We start from the raw sequence: 12,708 nt of genomic DNA on the forward strand, positions 1-12,708 counted from the left end.
TAATCACCTCTGAGGTCCAAGTGAGTTTTTGAGACAGCTGGTTGGCCAAGGCCAGAGTTCAGTTCTGCACTGCTTAGCACCTCTGAGCCCACATGGACTTCAGAGGTGACACCAGAGGCGTACCTAGGCAAACCTGGGCCCCCGGGCAAAACCTGAGTTTGGTGCCCCCCCCATGGGCGCCCACCCTCCGCCACCACGACCAAACAATGATTTTTTACACCAGGTCATTTCTAAATCATCATCATATTATAGAAAATGCCCCAACTCACAAATCGGAAGACAGCAATAGTCTGCTTTTAAAATGTTTATTTACTACTGTGAAAACTGCTTTAGAAAATAACTTAGTAAATTAGAAACTTAGTCTTAGAACAACTTAAATAATTTACTCTTTAGAAAATAACTTAACTTGCAATACTCAGAATAAAACACAAAGATTTTGGGAAGATAAGTTTGAGGTAGCCTCACTGGAAAGCATGAAGCAATACACACACGTACCCCAAAGCAGATTTGTTGACAGTTTGCCCTCACTCCCTAAAATCAAGCCACACAGTTCAGGAAGAAGTGGATGCCCATTCATAATGAGCTAGTGTCCCCACCAAGAAAATAGTTTAAGTATCTCCAAAAAACAAGCCAGGTAAGATGACATTTATCTCTCCACTCTCCTCCTTGCTGCTGTTTATGGTACAGGTACAGATCTCTCAAGTTCATGAAAGGTCCCACAGAGCACACAAAACATCTGCCAGACACAAAGATCACTTTGAAGCAATACAACAATGCTGCTGCCATTTTCACTGGGGTCCTCTAAACTGGAGCAAGAATTAGAATCACTGTTCACTTCACATGACAAGCCAGGAAAGCATTACCTCAACAGAAAAAGGCATGAAGTTCCCAATAGGCAGCACACTGAAGCACGCAAGAAAAGCTGACTGAATAATGCTCTCAGCTATCTGCCATTCTTAGCTACCATATCATTCATCCGCAGTTGCTGACCGTGAACACTGAGTTTCTTCTGTAGGATCATCATCAGCATGGCCTGGAGCCACAAAGGAACCTCCCCTTCCATGACTGATTCCAATCCCCTTTGGAAACTATCTTAAGCTGGTGATCCCTGACATCCTGTGGCAGGGAGTTACACAAGCTAATTACTCTTTACCCAGAAATGCTACGTTTGTTTGGAACATGGGTCTTCCCAGCCCTAATCTGCCACTCTGACTGCTTCAAATTTAGCGCTGGCTCCAGGTTTGGTGCAACAGAACAAATAATCCTTGTGCACTCCATCCACCTGTCCCAGCAGAGATGCCAACCCCCAAGTAGGGCCTGGAAACCTCCCAGAATTATGACTCCTCTTTAGACTACAGATATCAGTTTCCTTTGGGGGGCGGGGAATGGCTGCTTAGGGGGGACGACTCTAGGGAATCACATCCCTATTTCATTCCCTCCTCTTCCCAAACTCCCCAAATCTCCAGGAATCCCCCAACCGAAGGAGACAAGGTCATTCCATCCCATTGCATCCTTGAATTGCTTCAGGTCCTCAAAAGGGAAGCCCCTTCTCTCCCCACCCCCCACCCCAATGCAAGCAGGTCACTGATGCAAGGAGAGGAAAGAAGCCACAGTCCAGGGGGGAATCTCAGCCCCTCTGGAACAGGTGTGAAAGCAGGCGCGCAAAGAGAAGGGGGGTGCTGCTGAGCCTTACCTGCTGATTGTTTAATAGCTTAGGTGCTGGGCGGACTGCCCTCCCGTCGCGTGACTCAAGTCGCGCCGCTCGTGCGTGACCCTCAGGCCGCCGCCATCCCGGCGCCCAGCCTCCCTCCTCTTCTGACTGACTCCTGGCTGGCACTGGCAGGTGGCAGCTCCACAGGCCGCAGCGCCAAGTCCATGCCGCCGGGCAGGAGGCGGTGGAACTTGGAAGAGAGCGACGGCCTCACGGTTCTTGGAGCGCCGCCGCCACCGTCCAACTTAGGGCCGCGCAGCAGGAGGGCAAACGGCCACTCACGGCCCCTGCCCTGGAGCAGCTGCCGCTGCCACCCCCCGGAGTCACCCAGATCATGCCGCCGCTGCGGTGCCGGCCGGCCGGCCGGCCGGCCCGCTTCCACAAGGCCCGGCCCAGTCGCTTCCCCCCGGGGTTGCTCTCTGATGAGCGGCCCTAAGTTGGACGGCGGCGGCGGCGCTCCAAGAACCGTGAGGCCGCCCGCCGCTTGCAAGTTCCAAGAGGTGGTGGAACTTGCAAGCGGCGGGCGGCCTCACGGTTCTCGGAGCGCCGCCGCGCTGCCGCTGCCCGAGGCTCTGCGCAGAAGGTGAGCAGGAGGCGGTGGAAGCGAGCGGCGGCCTCGCGGTTCTTGGAGCGCCGCCGCCGCCGTCCAACTTAGGGCCGCTCATCAGAAGGCAACCCCGGGGGGAAGCAACTGGGCCGGGCCTTGTGGAAGCGGGCCGGCCGGCCGGCACCGCAGCAGCGGCATGATTTGGGGGACTCCGGAGGGTGGCAGCGGCAGCTGCTCCGGGGCAGGGGCCGTGAGTGGCCGTTTGCCAGGCAGGCCTCAGGGAGCGATCCTTGCGCTGCCTTCCAGGCCAAGGGGCCGGCCGACAGGGCAGGGGAAGATGGTGGGCGGGGTCAGGGCAGCCGCACTGAACTGCGGAGGCGGCGCTCTCCCCCATCCTGAGTTTGACTTCCGGTTAGTCGGCTGATCGGGTGGCTTGTGGGCCGGGCGGCCAGGTCCAGAGTGGGCGGGGCCGCTCGGACATTTTGTCGCCCCCCACATGACCAACAATTGCTACACCCAAGGCAGCTGCCCCCTCTGCCCTATGGGAGGTCCGCCTCTGGGTGACACAGCACAGAGCTGAATGCTAGCCCGGCCTTGGCCCAGCCCAAAATTCAGCTCTGTGCTGCCTGCTGTCTCTGAGACCCAGCCAATGTAAAGGAAGGACAGAGGGAGTGGGGGAAGAGAGGCTGTTATAAATGGTGGCAGGGCAAAAGCAATCCAAATAATGCTGAACGAATTGGTGTCATTCTGGATCTACTCAGCTCCCTTAAATAATTGCCATTGGGTGGGGGGAGGATAGAGAAAAATACCAATAAGATACTTTGCAGGGAAAGATTTTGTTACCAGACTGACCCATGGTGGGTTGGGGGAACCCTGCTTTTAAGACAACCCTTAAGACAACCCTTAGGGTGCCTAGCAGTGCAGTGCCAAAATGGGGAGCCCATTCTCTGCATTGGCTAGTTCACCCAAAAGGGCACAGAAAAATTGTCTGGTCATGCCCTGGTCATCGTCCACACAAAGCATCTGTCTCACACTGTTCCTGAAAGGGTTAAGAGAGCAAAATGACCCTCCTCTGGAGAGCGTTCCCATCCCCATCCCTGGACTAAATACTCTTCCAGAGACAAATGACTTGTTAATGTGTTTGCCCTGAGTGTTCCTGCCCAGTAGTGTATTAAACCCAATGCTTCTTCCTCTGACTAATCTCTCTAATGACTGCCTCGTTTGCATTATCATTGTTATAGAAATTGTAATTTAATCAGTTTCCTCCCACCTTCAGGCATTCTCAAACTTGACCCATCAAGCTAATGACTCAACCATTAGCTTAACGACTGAAACCATTAAAGTTGATGTCTCTCTCTTGTTGGTGTCATTCTAGATCAGGGGTAGGGAACCTGCGGCTCTCCAGATGTTCAGGAACTACAATTCCCATCAGCCCCTACCAGCATGGTCAATTGGCCATGCTGATAGAGGCTGATGGGAATTGTAGTTCCTGAACATCTGGAGAGCAGCAGGTTCCCTACCCCTGTTCTAGATCTACTCCAGAATGAGTAGAAAGGCAAGAGTCCTCTTTGTCCTGGAAGATTAAGAGTTACTCTGCATAACCCTGAGGGTCTCTTATAAGAAGCCCCTTCTCACAGTAGCCATTGTTCAATATCTCTGGACACCTCTCTGTCTGTTGATATTGTTTCACAAAGTATTTTACTGCCAGAGCTAGGCATGGGTCACTCAGCTCTGCTCAGGATCTCCTGGGAAATGTAGTTCCCACCAGGTCTTTTGCAGCCTAGAAGGGAACACAGGCAGGCCTCATCTCCAGCCTGCTCCGTTTGTTAAAGTAAATTTGGTGGGGCGTCGTGGGGGGAGGGGGTGAGCTGAGCAGCCGACCGATGAGGGGGGAGGGGGGAAGGGTCGGGGGATTTTCTGCCCCCCACATGACCCAAAACCGTGTGCCCGGTGCGTGGCCCACCCCTGCCCCCCCCCCGGTCTCCTGGTAGCCCTGCCACTGTCCCTAAATAAAAGTTGTTAAACTTTATTTGCTCTCCTGTGGAATTTCTTGCAGAAGCTGATCTCTATATGTAGGGAACAAAGGCCCCCAGCTTGCCTGATTTTTCGCTCAGTCAAGAGGCTGCTCTCTCTAATTACCCGCTCTGCATTGGGGGGAGAGACTCCCCCCAGATAACAGATTAGTTCATCTTTGCTGAATGCACATCCCTACTGTTAAACATCCTTCTCAGATGTTACTTTATTCTTTCTTTTAAAAATCACTAGGCTTCTTGCCCAGAGAGACGGCTTTACATTTATTTGGGTGCTGTGTGGTTTCCGGGCTGTATGGCCGTGTTCTAGCAGCATTCTCTCCTGACGTTTCGCCTGCATCTGTGGCTGGCATCTTCAGAGGATGCCGTGAAAGCCTTCGACATTTACATTTATTAATCACATAATTCTATGCAATTCTTTCCTACTGATTTCAATAAGGTCAGACTGGGTAATTCTGCACAGAGTAGAACTGTAAGTGTGCTAAAAATAATCCCCCCTAACTGTAACACTGCATATTTAATCTGACTGCATCTCAGATTCCTGTATTCTTGCTTATTGCAGTCCTGTTGCTTTGATGTTCCTGTGAACGTGCTAAATTCCATGTTAATGTGGAATGAGTTGGTGCTGGTCTTTTTTGTTGGATGCTTCCATTATTTTGTCTCACAAGAGGAGTACAGTAACCCTTACTAGCAAAAGACTGCAGGTGTGACACAATTTTTAAAACTAATTTGATGACATTGTGAGTCTGCCTGCCAACATCTCCTTAGACCAGGGGTAGGGAACCTGCGGCTCTCCAGATGTTCAGGAACTACAATTCCCATCAGCCCCTACCAGCATGGTCAATTGGCCATACTGATAGAGGCTGATGGGAATTGTAGTTCCTGAACATCTGGAGAGCCGCAGGTTCCCTACCCCTGCCTTAGACAGTGGTGGCGAACCTATGGCACTCCAGATGTTCACGGACACTCCCAATTGGCCATGCTGGCAGGGGCTGATGGGAATTGTAGTCCTTGAATATCTGGAGTGCCATAGGTTCGCCACCACTGTCCTTGGATGAGAAAGAGACTGAGGAAGCTGGCCCTAGCCCTTGGAAACTGCAGGCAGACCCACCAAACAAGTTAGAGACTCTGTCTGATGCATCCTTTGATCTTGATACTATTAATAGGAGTATAGCGTCAAGATCGAGGGATATGATTGTATCTCTCTATTCTGCATTGGTTAGAACTCACCTGGAATATAGTGTCCAGTTCTGGGCTCTGCAATTCAAGAAGGATATTGACAAGCTGGAAGAAGCCCAGAGGAGGGCAACAAAAATGGTAAAAGGTCTGGAGTCCATGCCCTATGAAGAGAGGCTTAGGGAGCGGTGGATGTTAAGCCTGGAGAAGCAAAGGTTAAAGGGGGACATGACAGCTATGTTTAAATATCTGAAGGGATGCCATGTCAAAGAGGGAGCAAGCTTGTTTTCTGCTGCCTCACAGACTAGGACACAGAGTATTGGATTCAAGGTGCAGGAAAAGAGATTCCACCTAAACATTAGGAAGAATTTCCTGACCATCAAGGCTGTTTGAAAGTAGAATTCACTGCCTCAGAGAGTTGTGGAGTCTCCGTTGGAGGTTTTTATACAGAGGTTGGATGAACATATGTTGAAAGTGCTTTGATTGTGTGATCCTGCATTGCAGGGGGTTGGACTTGATGGCCCTTGGGATCTCTTCCAACTCTATGATTCAAGAAGGGGAGTCTCAGGCTGAAGTTAGCACATCCCACCCTATGTCTCACAGCCCAGGTTCCAAGAAGCTCTGCAGCCACCATCCTCACCTCCAGGATTGCCTGAGCCTTTGGACCACTGGAGAAGGTGAGCTTGGAGGGAGGTGCAGGAGTGGGGCCATAGCCCAGCACCAGTCAATCTCTGCCTGTGAGTTTGAGTCCCCACAGGATCAGGGCTGACAGCTACATAGGCTGCTCAGCCAGTGATGTGTGACTCCTGTCCATGAATGACTAAGCAGATTGAAGAGTTGCACCTGCTCCTGTTCAGGGTTTCCCTGATCAAAGCAGTCAGAGAAGGCTGAATCAGAGTGCAAGTGTAACCCCTATGTTCAGAATGGGTTGACCCAGAAAGGGGTGGAGACTCAAAGCAGCAGGAGGCTGCAAAAAAAAACCTGGTGAAGTTGGAGGAAGCAAGGTTACCAGGCTGGGACCTTGATTTAATTCTTTATAAGCTCTTAACACCTTGTTTAAGGTAACTGCAAAATTGTTGGGAACTAGTGGGAAGGGAGTTGTTTATTTTTGCTGTATTGTAAATGTTAGAATTTATTGTTTCAGGGCTTGCTTTGTATGTAGTTGATGGGAGTTCTTTTGGGGACCTTCATCATCTTGGATCCCATTCACCAAGCCTCTGAAGTCTTCATAAGGCAACCACCAGCAGGAAGAATTGGACTTGGCATTTATCAGTAGATTGTCAAGATAAGGACTTGAAATGCAACCTAAAAGGACTGTAAATTGTAAATGTTAATGTTAAAAGTGTTATTTGTTAAGGAAGTAAACCATTTTGTTTTAAATTTAGTACTTTGCAACTTCTTCCAAGTTCTGCCCCACAGAACCCACAGATAGAGGTTACACAAGCAAGGCTCTGAGCCTTAGTTTTCTGTGTGTTTGACTTTGAACTGTAGTTGGCCTTTGTTTCTTGGATTTCTACCTGACCTTGAACTGTGACCTTGCTAGTGCCTTCTGGATTTGCCCTTCTGTTTTGGTGCTTGGTTTCTTAAAGACTTGTGTTTTGACCCTCAACTGTGCCTTGGAGGACACTTGGTTCCTGTTGCCCCAGGTTCCTGCCTGAGCCCGATCATTCTATTGCCTGGAAGTTGCTTTTGCTGTAAATTTTATTTATAGCTCATTTTTCTCATTCAGGCTGAAAACAGAGTACAAAGTAATGCAGGCTATTCAGTCAAATAGCAAAAACCTCCAATAAATAATATAGGACTAGGATTACTGAACTGGAAAAACAATACAAAGCTAGTCTACAAAGATAAAAGGTTACAAAGGTAAAGGACACTGTAGTAAAAAAGGAGGTGAACTGTACAATAGTGCAATAGACTACATTAATGACTCTTACAGAAGCATTCTTCTGCATTGTTCTATTATATTACCCCCTTGTAAAAATGCCCTCTAGAACAATTCTGTTTTGCACATTCTGTGAAATGCTAGAAGTATCAGGGCCTTCCAGACTGCCTCAGGCAGGCTGTTCCACAAGATGGGAGCCGTCACAGAGAATGTGAGTGAATAAGCAGAGGCCAATTTTACCCACTCAAAGGGTGGCACCTTCAGAAGGCTTAGCTTAGACAAGCGAAACTGGCATGATGGTGTCATAGCAGGAGAAGTGATCCCCTAGGTATGCAGATCCAAGACCATCAATATTTTTGTTGCTGATAACTAGAACCGTGAACTGCACCCAGTAACTGACTTGCAACCAAAAAGTGTCTACAGAATTTAACTGAGTGAAAATCAGCTGGATCCTGTCAAAATTGGGAAGCATTACTGGGGATATGCCAGATGAAACATGTCTTCACCTGCTGGCAAAAGACACCGATAGATGTTTCTTCCTGGGGAGGGTGATTCCAGGGTTTTGGTGCCACAACAGAGAAGACCCTTTCTTGGGTTGCTACCTGTCTAGCATCAGATAGCAGGGGCAGCCAAAGCCTCCGAGGATAACCAGAGTGAATGGTCCCTCCACTGGCCCAGGAAAGTTTGGGGAAGGGGTCCTTCACCCTGAAAGCACTTCTGAGCAGACAGTGGGGTTTCTGATTACCATGACTCATTCTACCATGACCCCAACTATCCTCTTCTACCATAGGAAGACCCAAGAAAGAAGTGGTGGTGGCATGACTCAGGGAGGGGAGCTGCCCTATACTGTTCTTACATCGTCCAGGATGGGCTTCAGACATCATTCTGTAGCCTACTGTAGACTTCAGTGGTGGCAGAATAAGTAGGTGGAGCCTCCCTCCATCTGTGCCAACCCTGCAGGATCCAGGACAGGCTCCAGAGAAACCTTTTTGCAGCCTGCCGAGTGCCGTGGATCTAGCATGAGCTGGCAAAGATCAAAGCCGTGCTTGTCATCTCCTTTCACGTCATCCCCTCAGCTGAGTTGGTGCTCCAAGTGGGGTCACTTGGGAAGTGACCCAGCCCTGCTGACCACCATTAATATCCTTTTCTCTGTCTTGTACATGTAAAGGAATGCTTGAAAACTTCATTTATGCCAAGTACAGCAGCCTGGTTGCTAATATGGCCTTGATTTCCAGGAACAATCCTCAGTGCTGGCTGATGTCTAAAGAAAAGAAGATAAAGCCAAAAAAATGCAATAAAAATGAAAATTTATTTCAAACATTTCTATGCTACTTTTCCACCCAAATAAGGCAGCAGAAATCAAAACATAAAGGCAGCATTTAAATTAAATAATAAATATTTAAACAATCCAATAAAAACATATAAACATACAAATACAGTACAACTGGTAAGGAGGGTCAGTAACAGTTACTGCTAATCAGGGAATGCTAAACAAAATAAAAATGACTCTAATGACAGAAGGTAATATTAGGGACAGACAAATCTTCCTCAGGACCAAATCCCAAAGTTTGGGTGCCACAGTTACCAAGGCTCTTTCTTGGATTGGCACCTGGCTAGCTTCAGATGGCAGGGGCACACAAAGCAGGCCTTCTGAAGATGACTGGGGATCAGTTGTAATTCCACCAGCAACCCTCTCTGCATGCAAGTTCACTTACTTAAAATCCTCCCCCCCCCCCCCCACAAAAAAATACTGAAGTAACCTCCATGGTAGTCAATCTGTGGATCTGCCCAGTAACCGCTCTGAATGTTCCAAAAGTGTGCATTTGTTCAGCAATGCTGGGGACTGGGGTCATCTCCCCTAGTGGTTCTTAGTGAAATCGCTTCCTGTCTTCTTGAACTGTAGAACTCTGTAACAGGCGAGTTCCACACGGTGACAGACTTGTGTCATTTCCCCTATTCCTGCTACAACAGTATTTGTGTATCTAGTTCTCTGAACATTCAATTTTAATTTAAAAAATAAGCCTTTAACCTCTTTCTTTGTAAAAATATAACTTTCCTTTTATGTGGCAAAAGACTCCTTTTCTTATTTCAGAAGGTGACTTCTCTAATTGACCACTACCTGCCTCTGTATATACCCTTTTCAACAACAACAACAACAACCTAAGTAGAATTGTAACTTCATCCACCATGTACTGGATCACCTTTCTTTTCGAATGCTCCACTTGGGGCCTAGTGCCTATCTAACAGAAATAGGCAGGCACTAGGACCCAAGCGGAGCATTCTAAAATAAAGACAGTCGAACACATGGCAGATGAAGTTATAATTCTACTTAGTTCTTTTTGTTGAATCACTGCACCACGCTGGTTCCAAATGATTCTTTTAACTAGACAGTTCTTCAGGTCTCCTGTCGTATGAGCCACCATTACTTGTTATACTTATGCAAGCACAGTCTCAAACATGTGACATATTTAGCAAAATCCATCCCATTTTGTGGCATAGCTACAATGGGGACATCCAGGGACATTTGCCCCGGGCCCCACCATTTGTAGGTCACATGGGGGCACAAGATGGTCCCCCCATGAGGCTGCACATACCCCTGCTGGGCTGGGCATGAATGCAAGTGCTTCAGAAGCCCAGTCTATACAGAACCACACTGGCTCTGTATGTTATTAAGGTTGTTTTATTTTACAGGTTTGGTCCTGCCTTTGGGCTATCTTTTGTGTTATGGTGAGCATTTTAAAATGTAATATAGGTTTAACATGTTGTTGTCTCCCTGAGCCCTTCTGGGATGGGCAACGTATAAAAATAAAAATAAAAATGAATTTTAATTTTTTTTAACAGCATACCCATCAGCCTTTGCTATTTAGCAAAGGCTCATGGGTATGCTGTTAAAAAATATTCTGACGCTTCTGAAGCACTTGCACTTGTGCTCAGCCCAGCAGGGGGGCGTGGCCTCATGGGGCGGGGGGGGCACTGCAGACAGGCCTGGGTGCCATTTTTCCCCGGCTCTGGTTCCCTTTCCTACGCCTCTGCATCCCATGCCCCAATTTATGGGTAACCCGAACGCTCCTAATCTGAATAAAACTATTTTGGATGTTTCAAATCATATAGAATTATTAAATTCTGACAGTTATTCTAAGGCCCTTTTGCCTGGTTTGTTTTCCTGAGTAGGGGGGGAAATGGGAGGGATAGCTAAGTGAACAGAGTAACTCAGGATACATACCTTGTTACCCTTTATACTCCAAAAGTGTTCAGATAGCAGGGGAAATAGGATATTCCTCAAAACAGATTGGATTGGAGCCAAAAGTTCTAGACGTTGTTGGTGGATAGGACAAATAATGGTTGATCAGGAAAAGAACTTCTAAGGAGGGGGGTATTTTGGATTCCAGGGCCACTTTTGATGAAGTTCATAGCCCAAATAGAATAACAAACAGAGTATATGAAGCAATTTAGCGAGATTGGATTCTTGGGGAAAAGATAACAAAAAGGAGTAAAAATATAAACCTGAGATGGATGTGCTTGCTTTCATGTCCCCTCTAAATCTTGGGCAGGTCCTGCTGCATGCTGATGCAAGTATCAAATAACCCAACACAGGGCTTTTACCTTGGAAAGTGGGGTGTAGAAGAGTGAATTCTGAAGCAAATGTTCAATTTCCTTCCTCCCTCCCTCCCTCCCTCCCTCATTTTGAAGTACAGGGAATGTTTCAGTACAATGAAATTTCCCCTTTTGCCTCCCAGATTAGGGTGATACATACCTTCCTAATATTCCAAAGCTTGGGCAAGGCTGAATAAATAATGTATTGTCCATTCTGGAGGATCTATGGAAGGGTCCCAGATAAATTCTGGGGTGCTGATCTGAGGGGTGCTGATCATTCAGGGGTGCTGATCATTCACTACGCCAACCAATACAATGAGTTAGCTTATTTTCCTGCTGTGCCAGTTGCTATTTCTACTAAAATATTTTTCCTCCAGCAGTTTAGGACTTATTTCCTTTATCTCACTCACCTGATTACATCTCATTTGGCTTTCTCAGTTCAGCAACAAACCTGTCCACATTTAATGGATGCAGGTCATTCTTCCTTGCACACGTTCATTGTGTGCTGCTGTCTTTGCCCAGAAGCCTGATTACAGTACATGTTTAACATACAGGCTAATGCACAAGAGCACACAGGTGTACCAGGATAGTTAATTCAAGGCATTCACAGAGAAGCACAGGTGTGTAAAAGTAGCAGCTGCTCACAATCACAGGGGAACATGTTCACACAACCAGTCACTACATCTTATAATACATAATTGGCTAAGTGTTCGAATGTCCAACAATGAACCCTTAGCCAATTACTGTGCAGGACACAAGCCCTGTGCATCCTCTATGCCCATTGGTAATTGCTGGGTCTGTGGAACCACTGCTCCACAGGCCCGGCAAAGGCCCCAACCCTCCCCTCACTCCAACCACCCAAATTCCACCCTTCCCTACACCTTCCAATCTTCCCTCCAACCCAAACCTCACCAATACCACCTTGACACCCTCCCCCATCCCACCCACACCTTCCAACCCTCCTCACATCCCAAGCCTCATCTTACCACCCTCCCATCATGCCAGGCCACACCTTCCAACACTCCCCCACCCTTATACACACCACCCTTCTCCCACCCCAGGCCACATCTAAGCCTCCACAATCCCAAACCTTTTTTATCTTTCAATCCTCCTCCATCTAAGCTTCACCTTGCCACCCTCCCCCACCCCAATACTAACTTCTAACCTCCCCACCCTAATACTCATCTACCAACTGTAAAGGATTCAATGGTGTTGATGAGAGGGGCAGCCGCCTGGCCTTGACTTCATTCCACAGCCCGGGCGATGGGCCAGCTTCCCTGGCGGAGACCTTATCTCTGCGAGGGAGATGAGACCTCCGTTCCCATGGGAATCCGGGAGGGGGGATGGGATGGACAGAGTTATAACCTGTGTTTCTGGCGGGAGATCTTATTCCACCAAGCCACCGCGTACTTGAGCTTTCTAAGATGTCTGAATAAAGCAGTAATTCCTTTACACCACAAAGAGCCTTTTTATTTCTCTCGCTCTCTCATGGAATTCCCTTACATTGTGGCAGGAATCGTAATTCATCTATATTCCTAGTGCAGTGGACCTCTGGTGCTTCGGCATGGAGAGGTTGGATGTTTCTGGGGAAGGTGCGGTAGCCCCCAAGAGAGGATGGCTCCGGTCCTTTCCCTTTCTGGATCTGGAGGAACCGGCGGGAGAACGAGTGGTCTTCAAGCTGGTGACTCTTTCCCCTGCCCTCGTGATCAGCACGAGTCTTCCTTTACTCCGTTGGAACGGAGGGACGTGAAGATCGCACTCATGGGGA

This window comes from Sphaerodactylus townsendi, linkage group LG03 (genome assembly GCF_021028975.2).
Source record: "Sphaerodactylus townsendi isolate TG3544 linkage group LG03, MPM_Stown_v2.3, whole genome shotgun sequence".
NCBI classification, from domain to species: domain Eukaryota; kingdom Metazoa; phylum Chordata; class Lepidosauria; order Squamata; family Sphaerodactylidae; genus Sphaerodactylus; species Sphaerodactylus townsendi.